The sequence below is a fragment of the Ambystoma mexicanum genome, chromosome 3p (assembly GCF_040938575.1).
Source record: "Ambystoma mexicanum isolate Mex_15411 chromosome 3p, UKY_AmexF1_1, whole genome shotgun sequence".
NCBI lineage: Eukaryota > Metazoa > Chordata > Amphibia > Caudata > Ambystomatidae > Ambystoma > Ambystoma mexicanum.
In genome coordinates this window covers 563804861-563817622 of record NC_090925.1, presented here as the reverse complement: position 1 = coordinate 563817622, position 12762 = coordinate 563804861, and the positions used below count along the sequence as shown (strand labels likewise).

Genomic DNA, 12762 nt, shown 5'->3' with positions numbered 1-12762 from the left:
TCTTCATTTCCATCAAACAATCAGGTTGATGCTCACTTTGGACACTGGACTTGAAATACTTCCTATGCCCAGCAAGTTGACGTGTTTGAAAATCAATACTTGACAGCAACTGTGTTTTTCTGCAAATTTATAAATTTCTTGTTGTGGCTTTGCTTGTTTTACCTTACCTTAATTACTTTTGCAAGACTGGCTGCATTGAAGTTCATCAATGCACTACTACAATTGTAAAAACAATGAATTGCTCCTTGTTTTTGTCTGAATGTAAGGATTGGATTCTCTCATGACAAGAGTAATGTCCTGTCAATTCTAGTATTACATGCCATTCTCATTCTAAGAATACTGCTTAGTTATGTTGTGGTTACCTTTGTATATGCGTACTGCCTCCATTTGCTGTTTGCATATTCAAAATGATAATTATTACCTTAGTTCTAACACCATTTTTATTTGATTCTTTCTTATAGTACATTTAAAGAAACACATGTCCCCAGATTTATGGGGCGTATATCAAATTTGTGATTCATTCCAAAACAGCCTCGCTATCTCTCCGCATGTGAGCACCATTTGAAACACTTGCACGCTGGGCCTTTTGGTGATTACTACTAACACCAGTACAGTTACTCGAAAATAGTACAAAATTCTACACTTACGACATGTTCTAATTCTTAATCTGCGGCTACCACACCCCTAGTTATATATTTTTTTTCCTCCAAACCTTTTAAAGGCATCTGTGTTTCACTTTTGCAGGACACAGCACTCTGTGCAGTGTTGCCGGGATCCCTTTGGGCTCTCCTTTTTAAACTTTTTTTTCTTAAGAACTACTATTCGAAGGGATTGTGTCCTCCGACGTATTCCTTATCTTTGATAATACGTTTCCAGCTTGCTGGCCTCGGAAATTTTTTCTGTAGAGGGCGCTGCGCGTTGACATCCGCCGAGTCGATGTCCCCCGACGGCCACCATATCGGCGCCGACGTCACCATGCCCATAAATAGCCACGCGCTGCGTCCATTGCTCAGTTCCGTTTTCCCACGCTTCGTGGGGCCTCGGAACGTCGTTTCTCAGTTCAGTCAGGATAACCCTCTATATCTACTCATATAAATACCAACTCGTTCTCAATGGCATCTTCATCGGAACCGACGACGCTGCGATCCGGCTTCAAGAAATGTCGAGACTGCGGTAAAAAAATGTCGATAACAGATACACACAGGATCTGCTTGTGGTGCTTGGGAGCCGAGCATCATTGTTCGGAGTGTGAGGACTGCATATCCATGACGGTGAAAGCCTTGAAGGAGCGCAAGGGGAAGCTCGAGAGGTAAGTCAGTCAAAACCTCCTCCAAGGTTTCTTCGGCTGAGTCGAGGCATTCGTCTCCTCGCCGTCGAAAACATTCCCATTCTAGATCTCGAAGTAGCTCCCACCATTCATCGAGATCAAGACACTTAAAGAAGAGACGTCGAAGATCCCCTTCCTCGTCTTCTGTTTCCCCAGAAAAGGTCTCCTGTCCCACAAAACACAGCTCTTAGGCTGAGTGGGAGGAATTCAGAAAGAAAATGTTAAGCGTCTTCGAGAAAGCGGCCTCAACCCCCTCGAAGACAGCTGAGGGTGATACCCTGGGTGAAAAACCCAAAAAATCAAAACGCCGCGAGTCACAGCACCCGGCGAAACATTCCACCCGAGAGCACCATGGCCCATCTGGTAAGAAGGCAGCGTCTTCGACGCCGTCGTCGAGGATTCCTTCGACGCATGGATCAGCGCCATTGACGCCGTTGTCGAAGGGTTCTTCGACGCATCGGTCGATCGACTCCACTCCATCGTCGACATTGACGCCGATGAAAGAAAAGACCAAGGGTACGCCAGCGGTCATTCCAAGGGCCTCCGGCATGACGCCAAGACCGTCGTCGACATTCTCCAGTAGGATCCCGATCCTCTCGAGTTCTTCGAGACCTCTTCCAGTTTTCTCGATGCCGTTCTCGGCGCCTTCGAAGCCTGTCACATCGGCATCGACGGTTTCTCACCCAATAATGACGAGTTTGGCTCCTTCTGCCTTAGAGATGGGTTTTACACCATTTCAGAGGTCAGAGTACCCTGGACTATCTTCAATTTATGAAGAGGGGGAAGATTCTGACCAGGAAACCTTTGGGTTGCAGAGGACCACACTACCTGTTTCAGAGGATTTCACCTCTGAGGAAAGAAGGTTGAAGGACCTACAGGAGTCACTACATGAGGCAAGTTGGCTGAACACTTCCCCAGAAGTGGAATTTGTTAAGCCAGACCCAGGAGAACATGCCGAAACACCCTATAGGACCCTTATGGCAAGAATTATTGAATTTATGGGTTGGTCTGCGCCTTCGCCTGTTTTTCAACAGGATGACCTGACAGACATATTAGACAAAGGTCCACAGGAGGATCCTGTGGTCCCCTTCCATGCAGCTTTACAAAGGAAAATTACATCGAATTGGGAAACTCCTGAAGTTATCCCTGCGGTCAATAAAAGATTGTCAGCCAAGTATAGGGTAGCGGCTGCTGACCCTGAATACTTATCAAAACACCCGACTCCAGAGAGCCTGGTGGTCCAAGCGGCAAATTCATCTAGCAGTAGGACCGCTTACACTACTGTCCCACAGGATAGAGATGACAAGAGGTTTGATTCTATGGCGAAGAAAGTCCTCTCTGCTTGTAGTATGGCGTTGAAGTCCATCAACGCCACCTGTACGCTCGCCAGGTTCAGTCACACACTGTGGGAGTGTGCTTCATCAGCGGCTGACTGCAAACCCGAAGGAGAGCAAAAGAAAGCCTTCCTTAACATTATTAAAGATGGCAAGGATGCCATGTGCGAGTCACTTCAAACTGGCATCGATTCCGCTGACAGTATCAGCAGGGCCATGGCGGCAAGTACAACAATCCGCAGGCATGCGTGGTTGCGAAAGTCTGGCTTTGCTCCAGATGTACAGGCCAGACTTTTGAATATGCCCTTTGACGGCTCTTCATTATTTGGAAAGAAGGCTGATGACAGTCTGGAAAAGTTGCAAACATCTAAAGCAGCGGCAACATCATTAGGAGCTGCAATCCGCCAAACTCCTTTTCGCCCCTCAGGAACTTCTGGAAGAGGAAAGTCCTTTCGCTATTATTCCGCATTCGGGAAAGGCAGAGGACAGCCGGCTCAAAGAGGCCAAAGGAGATCCACCCAAGGTGGACGGGTCAAAAGTACTAAGGCCGCAGCAGCAGCAGGTGCCTCTTCACCCTCGGCATCTGCTTCAGCCGCCCCCAAACCACTCTGAGGTCTTTCCACACAAGACACCTGGAGGGGGCAGGTTAACTCACCATCTGACGGAATGGCAGGCTATAACGTCAGATGCTTGGGCATTGGAGACAGTTGCCCAGGGTTACTGCCTACCCTTTCTACACGTCCCTCAGTCATCCACCGGGGCACAGCACTCTAAATATTCCAGATCCGCTCCTCTTGCAGGAAATTATATACCTGCTAGAGAAAGGTGCCATCGAACCGGTACCTGTAGCGGACAGGAACACTGGCTGGTACTCCCCCCCTACTTTCTTATATTAAAGAAGGACGGAGGACTGAGACCCATCCTGGATTTACGAGAATTGAACAAGTTCCTCAGGAAGGACAAGTTCAAGATTGTAACTCTCTCTCAGATCCTTCAAGCCCTCCAGCTCCAGGACTGGCTGGTATCCCTGGACCTTCAGGATGCTTATTTCCATGTGCCTATCCATCTCAAACACAGGAAATACCTGAGGTTCGCAATTGGCGACTCTAATTATCAATTACGAATTCTGCCATTTGGGCTGACCTCCGCCCCGAGGGTCTTCACCAAGCTAATGTCGGTAGTGGCTGCGAGTCTATGGAGGGAAGGGATCCTCGTCTACCCCTACCTGGACGATTGGCTGATCAGGGCTGTATCTTCGGAACAAGCTCAGATCCAGCTAGATTATGACTGCCACTTCCTTCACAAACTGGGCTTCTCCCTCAGTTTAAAGAAGTCACAGATGATACCATCAGAGAGACTCCAATTCATCGGAGCGGTCCTGGACACTTCCCTGGGAAAAGCCTCGCCACCAGAGGTGAGGGCTCAAGATATTCTGCAGATGGTCAACAAGTTTCAAAATGCCCAACGTCTCCCAGCCTTCGACTTTTTGAGGTTGCTAGACCTCATGGCATCCTGCATCTTCCTTGTGCCAGAGGCTCGCCTGAGAATGAGATCCCTTCAGTGGGCACTGAGAACTCAGTGGTCGCAATTCTCAGGGAGAATGACAGATCTCCTCCGGATTCCGGACAAAGTAGCCCGCGACCTTCAATGGTGGGCCTACCCAGAGAACATCTTGAAAGGAGAACTGTTTTGGCAACCATGGTCGGAGATAACAGTAGTCACAGACGCCTCACTCACAGGGTGGGGAGCCCATGCCAACGACTTGACTATCAGCGGTCGTTGGTCTCCATCAGAGTCCAGACTACACATCAACCTATTGGAGCTGAGAGCGATCAGACTAGCGCTGAAAGCTTTCCTGCCATCAGTACAGGTGAGAAATGTCCTGATAATGACGGACAACACAGTGGCCATGCACTACCTCAACAAAAGAGGAGGTTTAGGATCACTGCCACTGTGCAGAGAGGCAATGCAGCTTTGGTTTTGGCCAATTCGGAAAGGAATCTCTCTATCGGCAGTCCACCTAGCCGGAGAGAAGAACTTGACAGCGGATGCTCTGAGCAGGCAGAGCACAGTCTCCCACGAGTGGGAGCTAGCTCAGGAAGTCCTTCAAGAGATCTTCGCCCTTTGGGGAACCCCTCAGGTGGATCTGTTCGCCATAAGCACCAACAGGAAGTGCGATCTGTTCTGTTCAAGGGAATTTCCCAGAGAGGAGCTCTAGGAGACGCGTTCGTAGTGGACTGGGAGTTTCCACTCCTTTACGCGTTCCCACCAGTCCCCGTTATTCCTCAAATGATCAGGAGGTTGAGAAGATTCCGGAAAACCATGATCCTAATTGCCCCGGACTGGGCCAGGAGAACGTGGTACCCGGACCGTCTAGATATGTCCATCTGCCCTCCAATCCGTCTTCCACTCAAAGAGAATCTTCTCTCGCAGAAGGGAGGTCTGGTTCTCCATCCAGACACCAGAACTCTCAACCTTCACGCTTGGCTTCTGAAAGGGGGAGGTACAAGGATTGGGATCTCCCTGGTGACGTCATGGATGTGTTGCTTTCGGCCAGAAGGCCAGCAACAAAGTCTTTATACTGCTGCCGTTGGAACAAATTTTGCAGCTGGTGTAGGGAAGAGAATATCAACCCTTTTTTATGTGGTACACCAACGGTGTTATCGTTTCTACTCTACTTGGCAAACTCAGGCCTTCAAGTTGGCACGGTAAAAGGCTATCTTGCAGCGCTTTCTTTCTTCAAGCGTACTGCGGAGGAACCATCGTATTTCCAACTACCTCTAGTGATACAATTTCTCAAGGGATTAACTAATGTTTATCCTCCAAAACCATTCCAGATTCCCTCATGGGACTTAAATTTAGTCTTAAACTGCCTAATGGGCACTCCATTCGAACCACTTCACTCTTGTTCGCTGAGATTTCTCGCGCTTAAAACTGTCATATTGGTAGCACTAACATCTGCTAGGAGGGTGAGCGAGCTACAAGCTCTCTGTTGTAATCCCCCACATACAATTTTCCACAATGACAAAGTTATCCTACAGGTGAAGCCTAATTTCCTCCCAAAGGTGTTTTCTGAATTTCATATTACTCAGAAAATTACCTTACCTTCGTTCTACCCTCCTCGCCATCCGGGGAAAGAGGAAGAAAGGCTACATAGGCCGGACCCAAGGCGAGCTCTCAGCTTTTACATCAGCAGAATGGCTAGGGTCAGGCAAGCAGACCAACTGTTTGTAGGATACTCAGGTCACAAGTTGGGACTACCCATAACAAAACAAACCATTTCCAGGTGGATTATTTTGGCCATTCTGGAATGTTACAAACTGGCAGGGAAAGAGCCACCCCAAAATCCTAGGGCTCATTCAACCAGGGGTATCGCAGCCTCTTCGGCTCTCCAAAGAGTGGTACCGGTCAGAGACATATGTGCGGCTGCCACATGGTCGTCCGCACATACATTCACAAACTTTTACAACCTGGATTCCTCCACTAGTCAAGAGACCAGATTTGGCAAGGCCGTATTACATTCGGTCCATCCCTAAAGGGATACATAACATTCTTACTCCCACCTCCAATTACTTGCCACTGCTATGGGAGTCTATCAAAGATAAGGAATATGTCGGAGGACACAATCCCTTCGAAGAACAAGTTACTTCTTACCTTGTAACGTTCTTTCGACGGGATGTTCCTCCGACGTATTCCTCATCGCCCCTCCCATCTATCCCCGCAGTAATACTTCCCTTGTGGTTGCAGCTTATAGACTATGGGAGTCTATCAAAGATAAGGAATATGTCGGAGGACACAATCCCTTCGAAGAACAAGTTACTTCTTACCTTGTAACGTTCTTTCGACGGGATGTTCCTCCGACGTATTCCTCATCGCCCCTCCCATCTATCCCCGCAGTAATACTTCCCTTGTGGTTGCAGCTTACGCTCCTTCTAGGTCAATAACCAATTCAGGCAGGACTTTTCTTATGCTACAAAACGGAACTGAGCAACGGACGCAGCGCGTGGCTATTTATGGGCATGGTGACGTCGGCGCCGATACGGTGGCTGTCGAGGGACATTGACTCGGCGGACGTTGACGCGCAGCGCCCTCTACAGAAAAAAATTCCGAGGCCAGCAAGCTGGAAACGTATTATCAAAGATAAGGAATACGTCGGAGGAACATCCCGTCGAAAGAACGTTACAAGGTAAGAAGTAACTTGTTCTTCAGGATAGAGGGTTCATTTTTATCCTTCCTAGCTTTTCCTTTTGACTGATCAGCACACACGCCACCTTATTTGGAGTGCCTAGTTATCACCCTTCTCTCTGCTCGGTATCAGGTAATATCGCCATATATATGGTCCCCATAAATATCATCGCCGCGAAAATGTCGCGGCAATATTATTTGGGTGACCATATATTTGGGGACAGGGGCCAAAAAAAATGTTTTTAAAAAAAAAAAAATACAAAAAAAAAAGCATTTGGGGGTTGCGGGTGTGTCCCCCGCATGTTCCATTCAATAATGTTGCCACAAAAAACGGCAATTTTTTGCCGATATTTTTGCATGGCGAGATTTTTGTTCCGACATTATTACATGGAACCCTCTGCTCCTGTAACTTTCTAGTTATGGCTGGTGGCAGTGGACGTGTTGGAATGAGTTTTGTGCCATTTTCCACTGCAGGCTGTTGACCGCTGCGGCTATGCACAGGAGGGTTACCTATGTTTCAACATGGTGGCTTCTTGCCTTTTTCACATTTTTTTTTGTGGGGTTGTTCTTTTATGACCCTTCTGCCATCCAGGGAGGGGAAAGTCCTGATTTGAGTTTTGACTTTGGCGGGAACCCTTTATTGTAGCCTGCAGAGGCTCCAGTGTGTCTGCGAGGACAGGATGCATGGGAGGATCACTAAACTCTGCTTTGTCTGCTGATGTGCCTGAAAGGAACCATTTGCTTCTGGAGGAGGGGTGGCTGGCTGTACTGATTGAACAGCCTCCCGCCCCTTACTGTGTATATATCCGAAGCAGAACCAGAGACTTCGGCAGACCCTTCCTGTAACCGCAAAGACCACTGGTGTCCTGAACCTGTTTTTGAATCGACAGAAGAGCTCTGAAGAGCATGACTCCTTCTCTTTGGCTGGTGAGAGACACTAACCATAATACAACCTGCAGAACTAGCCTCCCCAACATGGTGTGATCTTCCTGGGCTGCAAACTGCCAATTCCAGGGGACCTCCGACCCCAATTGCAATGCATAGTCTGCCTGTAAACGAATCCTCCCAGAACTTTGAGCTCCCAGCCTGCCCTAGCCCCCTGCCTAAAGTTCCCACACCAGAATACAGGACCGGAGAATCATGGCAGATTGACCGGGCAGTAATCGTTCACTGTTGGAGCTTGTAAAAAGGTTCCAAAACTGCAGACCGACGGAGTACGAAGAATTCCTGAACAGGAGACCGGTCCACTGCTGCTTATTGGGCAACGTTTGAATGCAGTACCCTCTGTGAACACTACAAACAACTCTGACTACAGGTATAGGCAACCCAACCTTTGGTATAAGCTTGTACTACACAGAAATGTGACCAGTAGTGGAGTTACACAAAGATTCACAGTTACAGGTATTCAAATAAACTCTTACACTTAAGGTTTCTTGCATGAACAATTATTAATCAGTTATAAAGCCTTCTTCAGAAGGGAGCAATATAATACACAAATACGGATCTACATGATCCGACCACAGCTGCTTTGCTCGCGGCCGGAAAGTTCTTATGAGAAAGGTGCAAACCTCCAAAAGTTAGCACCTTTCTCATGTGAACACACGTACATACCCACCCCCCACAACACACCCACAACACACCCATGACACAACCCCCACCCACACCCTCAACACACCCCCAGCCCAACATAAACCCCACTTCCCTTTTTCCACATGCTGAGTCCCTGTGGCGCCAGTTCCCTTTCACTTTCGTGATCTGGAACCAGCGCTGCAGGGTTTTTTTTTTTGTGGCTTTCCCCCCACAACCCCCGCTCACTATACTATAAAGTATAGTGAGCTGGGTGTTGCCGGGGACACCCCCGCAGTCTTTTTTTCTTTCTCTTACTTGCAATGCTACCATCATAGGTTTGAACTTTTGGTGGTCGAACCTTTGGCGGTAGCATTTTTAGACCTTTTTGTACGTGTGACCGTTTAGATATTGTCAAAATGTACAATACCACAAATACACTTCAATACTGTACACTTTGAGTTTCTGAATCAGTAAAGACCCTTTTGGGATGGCCCACAGACACAACCTACACCCACAGGTGACTTCAATAACAAGGGTGCTGGGGACATTAATACCTTACTGTTGGCATTTAGAATACTCTTTAAAGTTGGTAAAAGGCAAAGGTTATTAGAACATGAGATCACACATTTCTTAAGCAGGGCAAACACCTTTAGATCCTCTTAGAAGAGTCATACAATTCAATAGGCCAAGCCAAAATCAATAGGCAAGAGTCTTGTATAGGATGAAGCACATCTGGTAAGTAAATGGAAAAGTCTTTGCACAAGAGTCTTTGATAAAAAGAAGAATCCAATGCAGGGCCACAAGCTGATTAGACTTGTGAGTTGTGAAAGTTTCATGCACTTCTACAGCAAGAGGTATGTTGTCTTAGACTTGTTTTACAGTGCCCTAGAAATGAAGAAAAGATGCAGCTGATGACTTTTGTTTCTGTGCAGCTCTGTAGATCTCACTTTTCCTGGGTCTCAGTCGTTGGGACAAGAGGGTGGACGTCGGGGGGGGGGGGGGGGGGCGAGAGGGAGGGTGGTCCTGTAATGCACTGGGACGGTCAAAACTAGCAACCGGCAAACTTCACTTTCAGTGGCTGTTTCGTGTTTCAGCTCCTCGCGTCTACCGCATATAGCAACGCTGCGGTTCCTGGCTGTTGAGGTGGACTTTCCTTGCTTTTGGGGTCCCGCACTCTGTTGAGGGGGCTCGGGCTTGCAGTCCTGCTTCTTGGGAGTCCGGTGAATCTTCCAAAAGCTCTAGGCCAGCTTGAGGGCAACACACACAATCTGGTGTTCCTCTCCCTGGCTATACGGTATCCTGCAGCAACTCTGTGGAAATTCAACCAGCTCTGAGATGAATGTCCAGGTGGCTTACTTTGGAGTTGATTGGTCCCACCAACTCAAAGGGAGAAGTCGTCCTTGCAGGGGCTTCTCTGTCTATGCAAACTTGGCGTTTTGGCACTGCAGCAGGGCTTCACCAGGTAAACCAATGGTCCAGGAGTTGCAGCAGGCTTCCTCTTCAAGAAGTTCTTCGGTTCATTCATCCAGTGATCGACTCCGCCTTCCAAGCCAAAGACTCTCCTTTTATTCAGTTCTTTTCCATTCATTCCAGCCTAGCTGTCACTCACCCAGCAGGGTGGCTGTTCTTGCCGGACAGTAAGCCAGCCAATCACCACAGAGTGCATTTGTGTCTCCTAGGAGAAAAAGCACAGTGAGTTTCAGGCACCTCCCTCACTTCCTGCCTACCCCAGACACTCTGGAGCCAGAGGCGGGTTTCACTCCTGAATCCCGGCAAAGGCGAAATGAACAAAGAGACCATACCTGGTTTGGCACGCAGAGTAAATCTCAAGAAGGACCTTTCCACAAAGAAGTGGCAAGAACAGAAGACCAAAGCCATTTTGACCAAAATTGCACCCTTGGGTGCTTTTCTGCAGCTGCAAATGCAGCCTGTGGTAAATGCACACCACGGTAGTAAAAACGAAACCACTGCCACCAGCCGTTCAGTGAGGAAAGGGTAACCTATTGTTACATGAGAAGTTAGACAAAGGAGGATACTTGGTAACTGCTGTAAGATAGTGTGTGCTGGGTCTAGAAAGTTACAAATGTAAGTTGTCAATTTCAGTTTACTGCTTTGAGAATTTAAGAATTGGTTCCAGGTGGATGCCTTCCTGTTAGCAGACCCTTGTTCCTGGTCCTTGGTCGTGGTTACGAAAGGGAGGATGTCTGCGGGGCTACTGGGGCAGCACTCGAGAGAGGGGAACTCTGCAGCAATGGATTCTCCTGGATTCAGCTGCCTTTTTGGTGCCTTTTTCTCAGCGCCATCGAAGAACGGACAGCTCCGGTTGGAAGTTACTTCATCCCTCGGTCCTGGACTCTGGTGAGGACTCTAAATGAAGATTTCCCGCTTCTGTGAGGTTCTCTGGCTGCCCGCAAAGTTTTGGCCTCGATTTGCATTTCGGAGCACAATGCACTTGATGGTCACAGGTCCCTGTTCATTGGGATTCTGCAGCTTTGGAAAGCCACAGAAGTTGGAGGTTGCGCCAAAATGAAGCTCATCTCGAGGCTAGTTGGTCCCATCAGCCCAAGGGAGGAAGTCGTCCTTGCAGGTTCCGTTTCGTATCGACTGACGAGGTCAGCACAGCTGCAGGGCTTCACTGTGCACTTTATGGTCCAGGAGTGTGCCTCTGGTGTCTCCATGTCTTCTTTGTAGGATGCCGTCCTCCAGTGGTCGACTCTGCCTCTAGTCCCAAAAACATCTCCTTTTTTAAGCAAGTTCCCATTCGTTCACAGCCCTAGGGCTGTCAATCACCCAGCAGGGTGGCTCTCCTTGTGGACAGCCATCCAGCCAATCGGAACTGGTTTCACCCATGCACACCTAGAGACAAAGGACAGGGAAGTTTCGGGACCCTCACTCAATTCCTGCCTTTCTAGACACACTGGAGCCTGTGTGGGTTTCAGGGCTGAAGCCCACCAAAGGCAAAATGCACAAAGGACTCAAACCTGGCTCAAACAGAGTAAAAGCCGAGAAGGTGCTAACTGTCAAGCAATGGCGAACAAAGAAGACGGGTGGGGGGGGCCATTTTGAAAAATGCTCATCCTTTCGTGCTGTACTGGGTACAAAGGTAGTAAAAAAAAAAAGAAACCATTGCCACCAGCCATTCAGGTTAGTGTAACAAAATGTTACATGAGAAGTAGGATAAGGAGTTACTAGGTAGAACCCCCCAAACCCCCCTCCACCCCGCACTCCACATCGTGTGGGGTTTGCTGGACCCTCAAAAGAAAAGGTAAGTAAGACATAAATCATTTTACTACTCTTGGGAACAGTAGTTCACCCAAGAGAATGTATTTAAACATTAAGAGAAGGCCAAAGGACTTTTCAGTGGCAATGCACAAAAGGTGCTGTCACCATGCAAAAAGCAGATGCCTAGTCAGAAATACAAATGAGGGAGTGGGGGAAAAGTCCCACTCACTCAGGAGTAACATTTACAAAGTCCTGAGTCCTGCAAAAGAGCCGGGCGGCGGGGGGAGTCTCTAAGGTTGAAGGGAATTGGCACAGAAATCAAAATTCTCCCAATACCCAAGCCTAATGTGTGTGCGTCTATAGGGAGTACTTTCCAAGGTCCCTGTTAATTATTTTTTTCACCAAAGCATTCCACCTGAAAGTAATTGACGTATCCTGTGGAACTTTAGCTTTTCTGCTGCTGCATCTTGCTGCACACCCCTCCTCAACTGACTCCTGAACAAGTACTTGTTAGGGATGGACTGCTGAAGTATTGGAATCATTCAACAGTATTACAAATTAGTACATTGCTGTTGCTGGTGCTGAATAACCCCTTTTCCTTACAACAGAACATTGTCTGTGTGACTTCAATAAGTGGATTGATTTTTCATTGAACTGTGTTCATGACTGGTATATTCAACTACTATTGGTTTACTCACCTGAAAAAGGATTGCTTATGTTTTCTATTGTGTTGATTAGTTTAAATAGTACTTGCATACCTGAATATAACGTTGCCTTGTGTATATAAAAACAAAAGTCTATTTTTACTATAAATACAAGTGTTTGTTTGGGCCTATATGTTTACTGAGTTCATTGCACTTAACTACAGTCACAACCCCCTCATAAGTTCAGCCAGGTGGCTCTTGTCATTCTGCCAAACCTTTGAGTAGTACAAACTCATACTAAGAGTTGGGGCCTTTATACCAAGGGATAGTTTTGTAGTCTCACTTGTTGGTAGACTTTACGGAAACTCCCCTAACAGTGGTGTCTGGAGAAATCCGCGTGGGGTAGGGTTAGTTGGGCTCAAAGTCCTGTCCCTATCGCTCGCTTTACTGACTTAGGAAGGTCAAGGAATACCTTCCTAGT

At 47.7% G+C, this 12762-nt stretch overlaps 1 protein-coding gene across 6 annotated transcripts in view; it reads left to right on the top strand.

Moving 5' to 3' along the window:
* NCOA3 (nuclear receptor coactivator 3) overlaps positions 1–12762 on the top strand; it is a 1125593-nt gene that overhangs the window by 683654 nt on the left and 429177 nt on the right. The window lies entirely within an intron of this gene.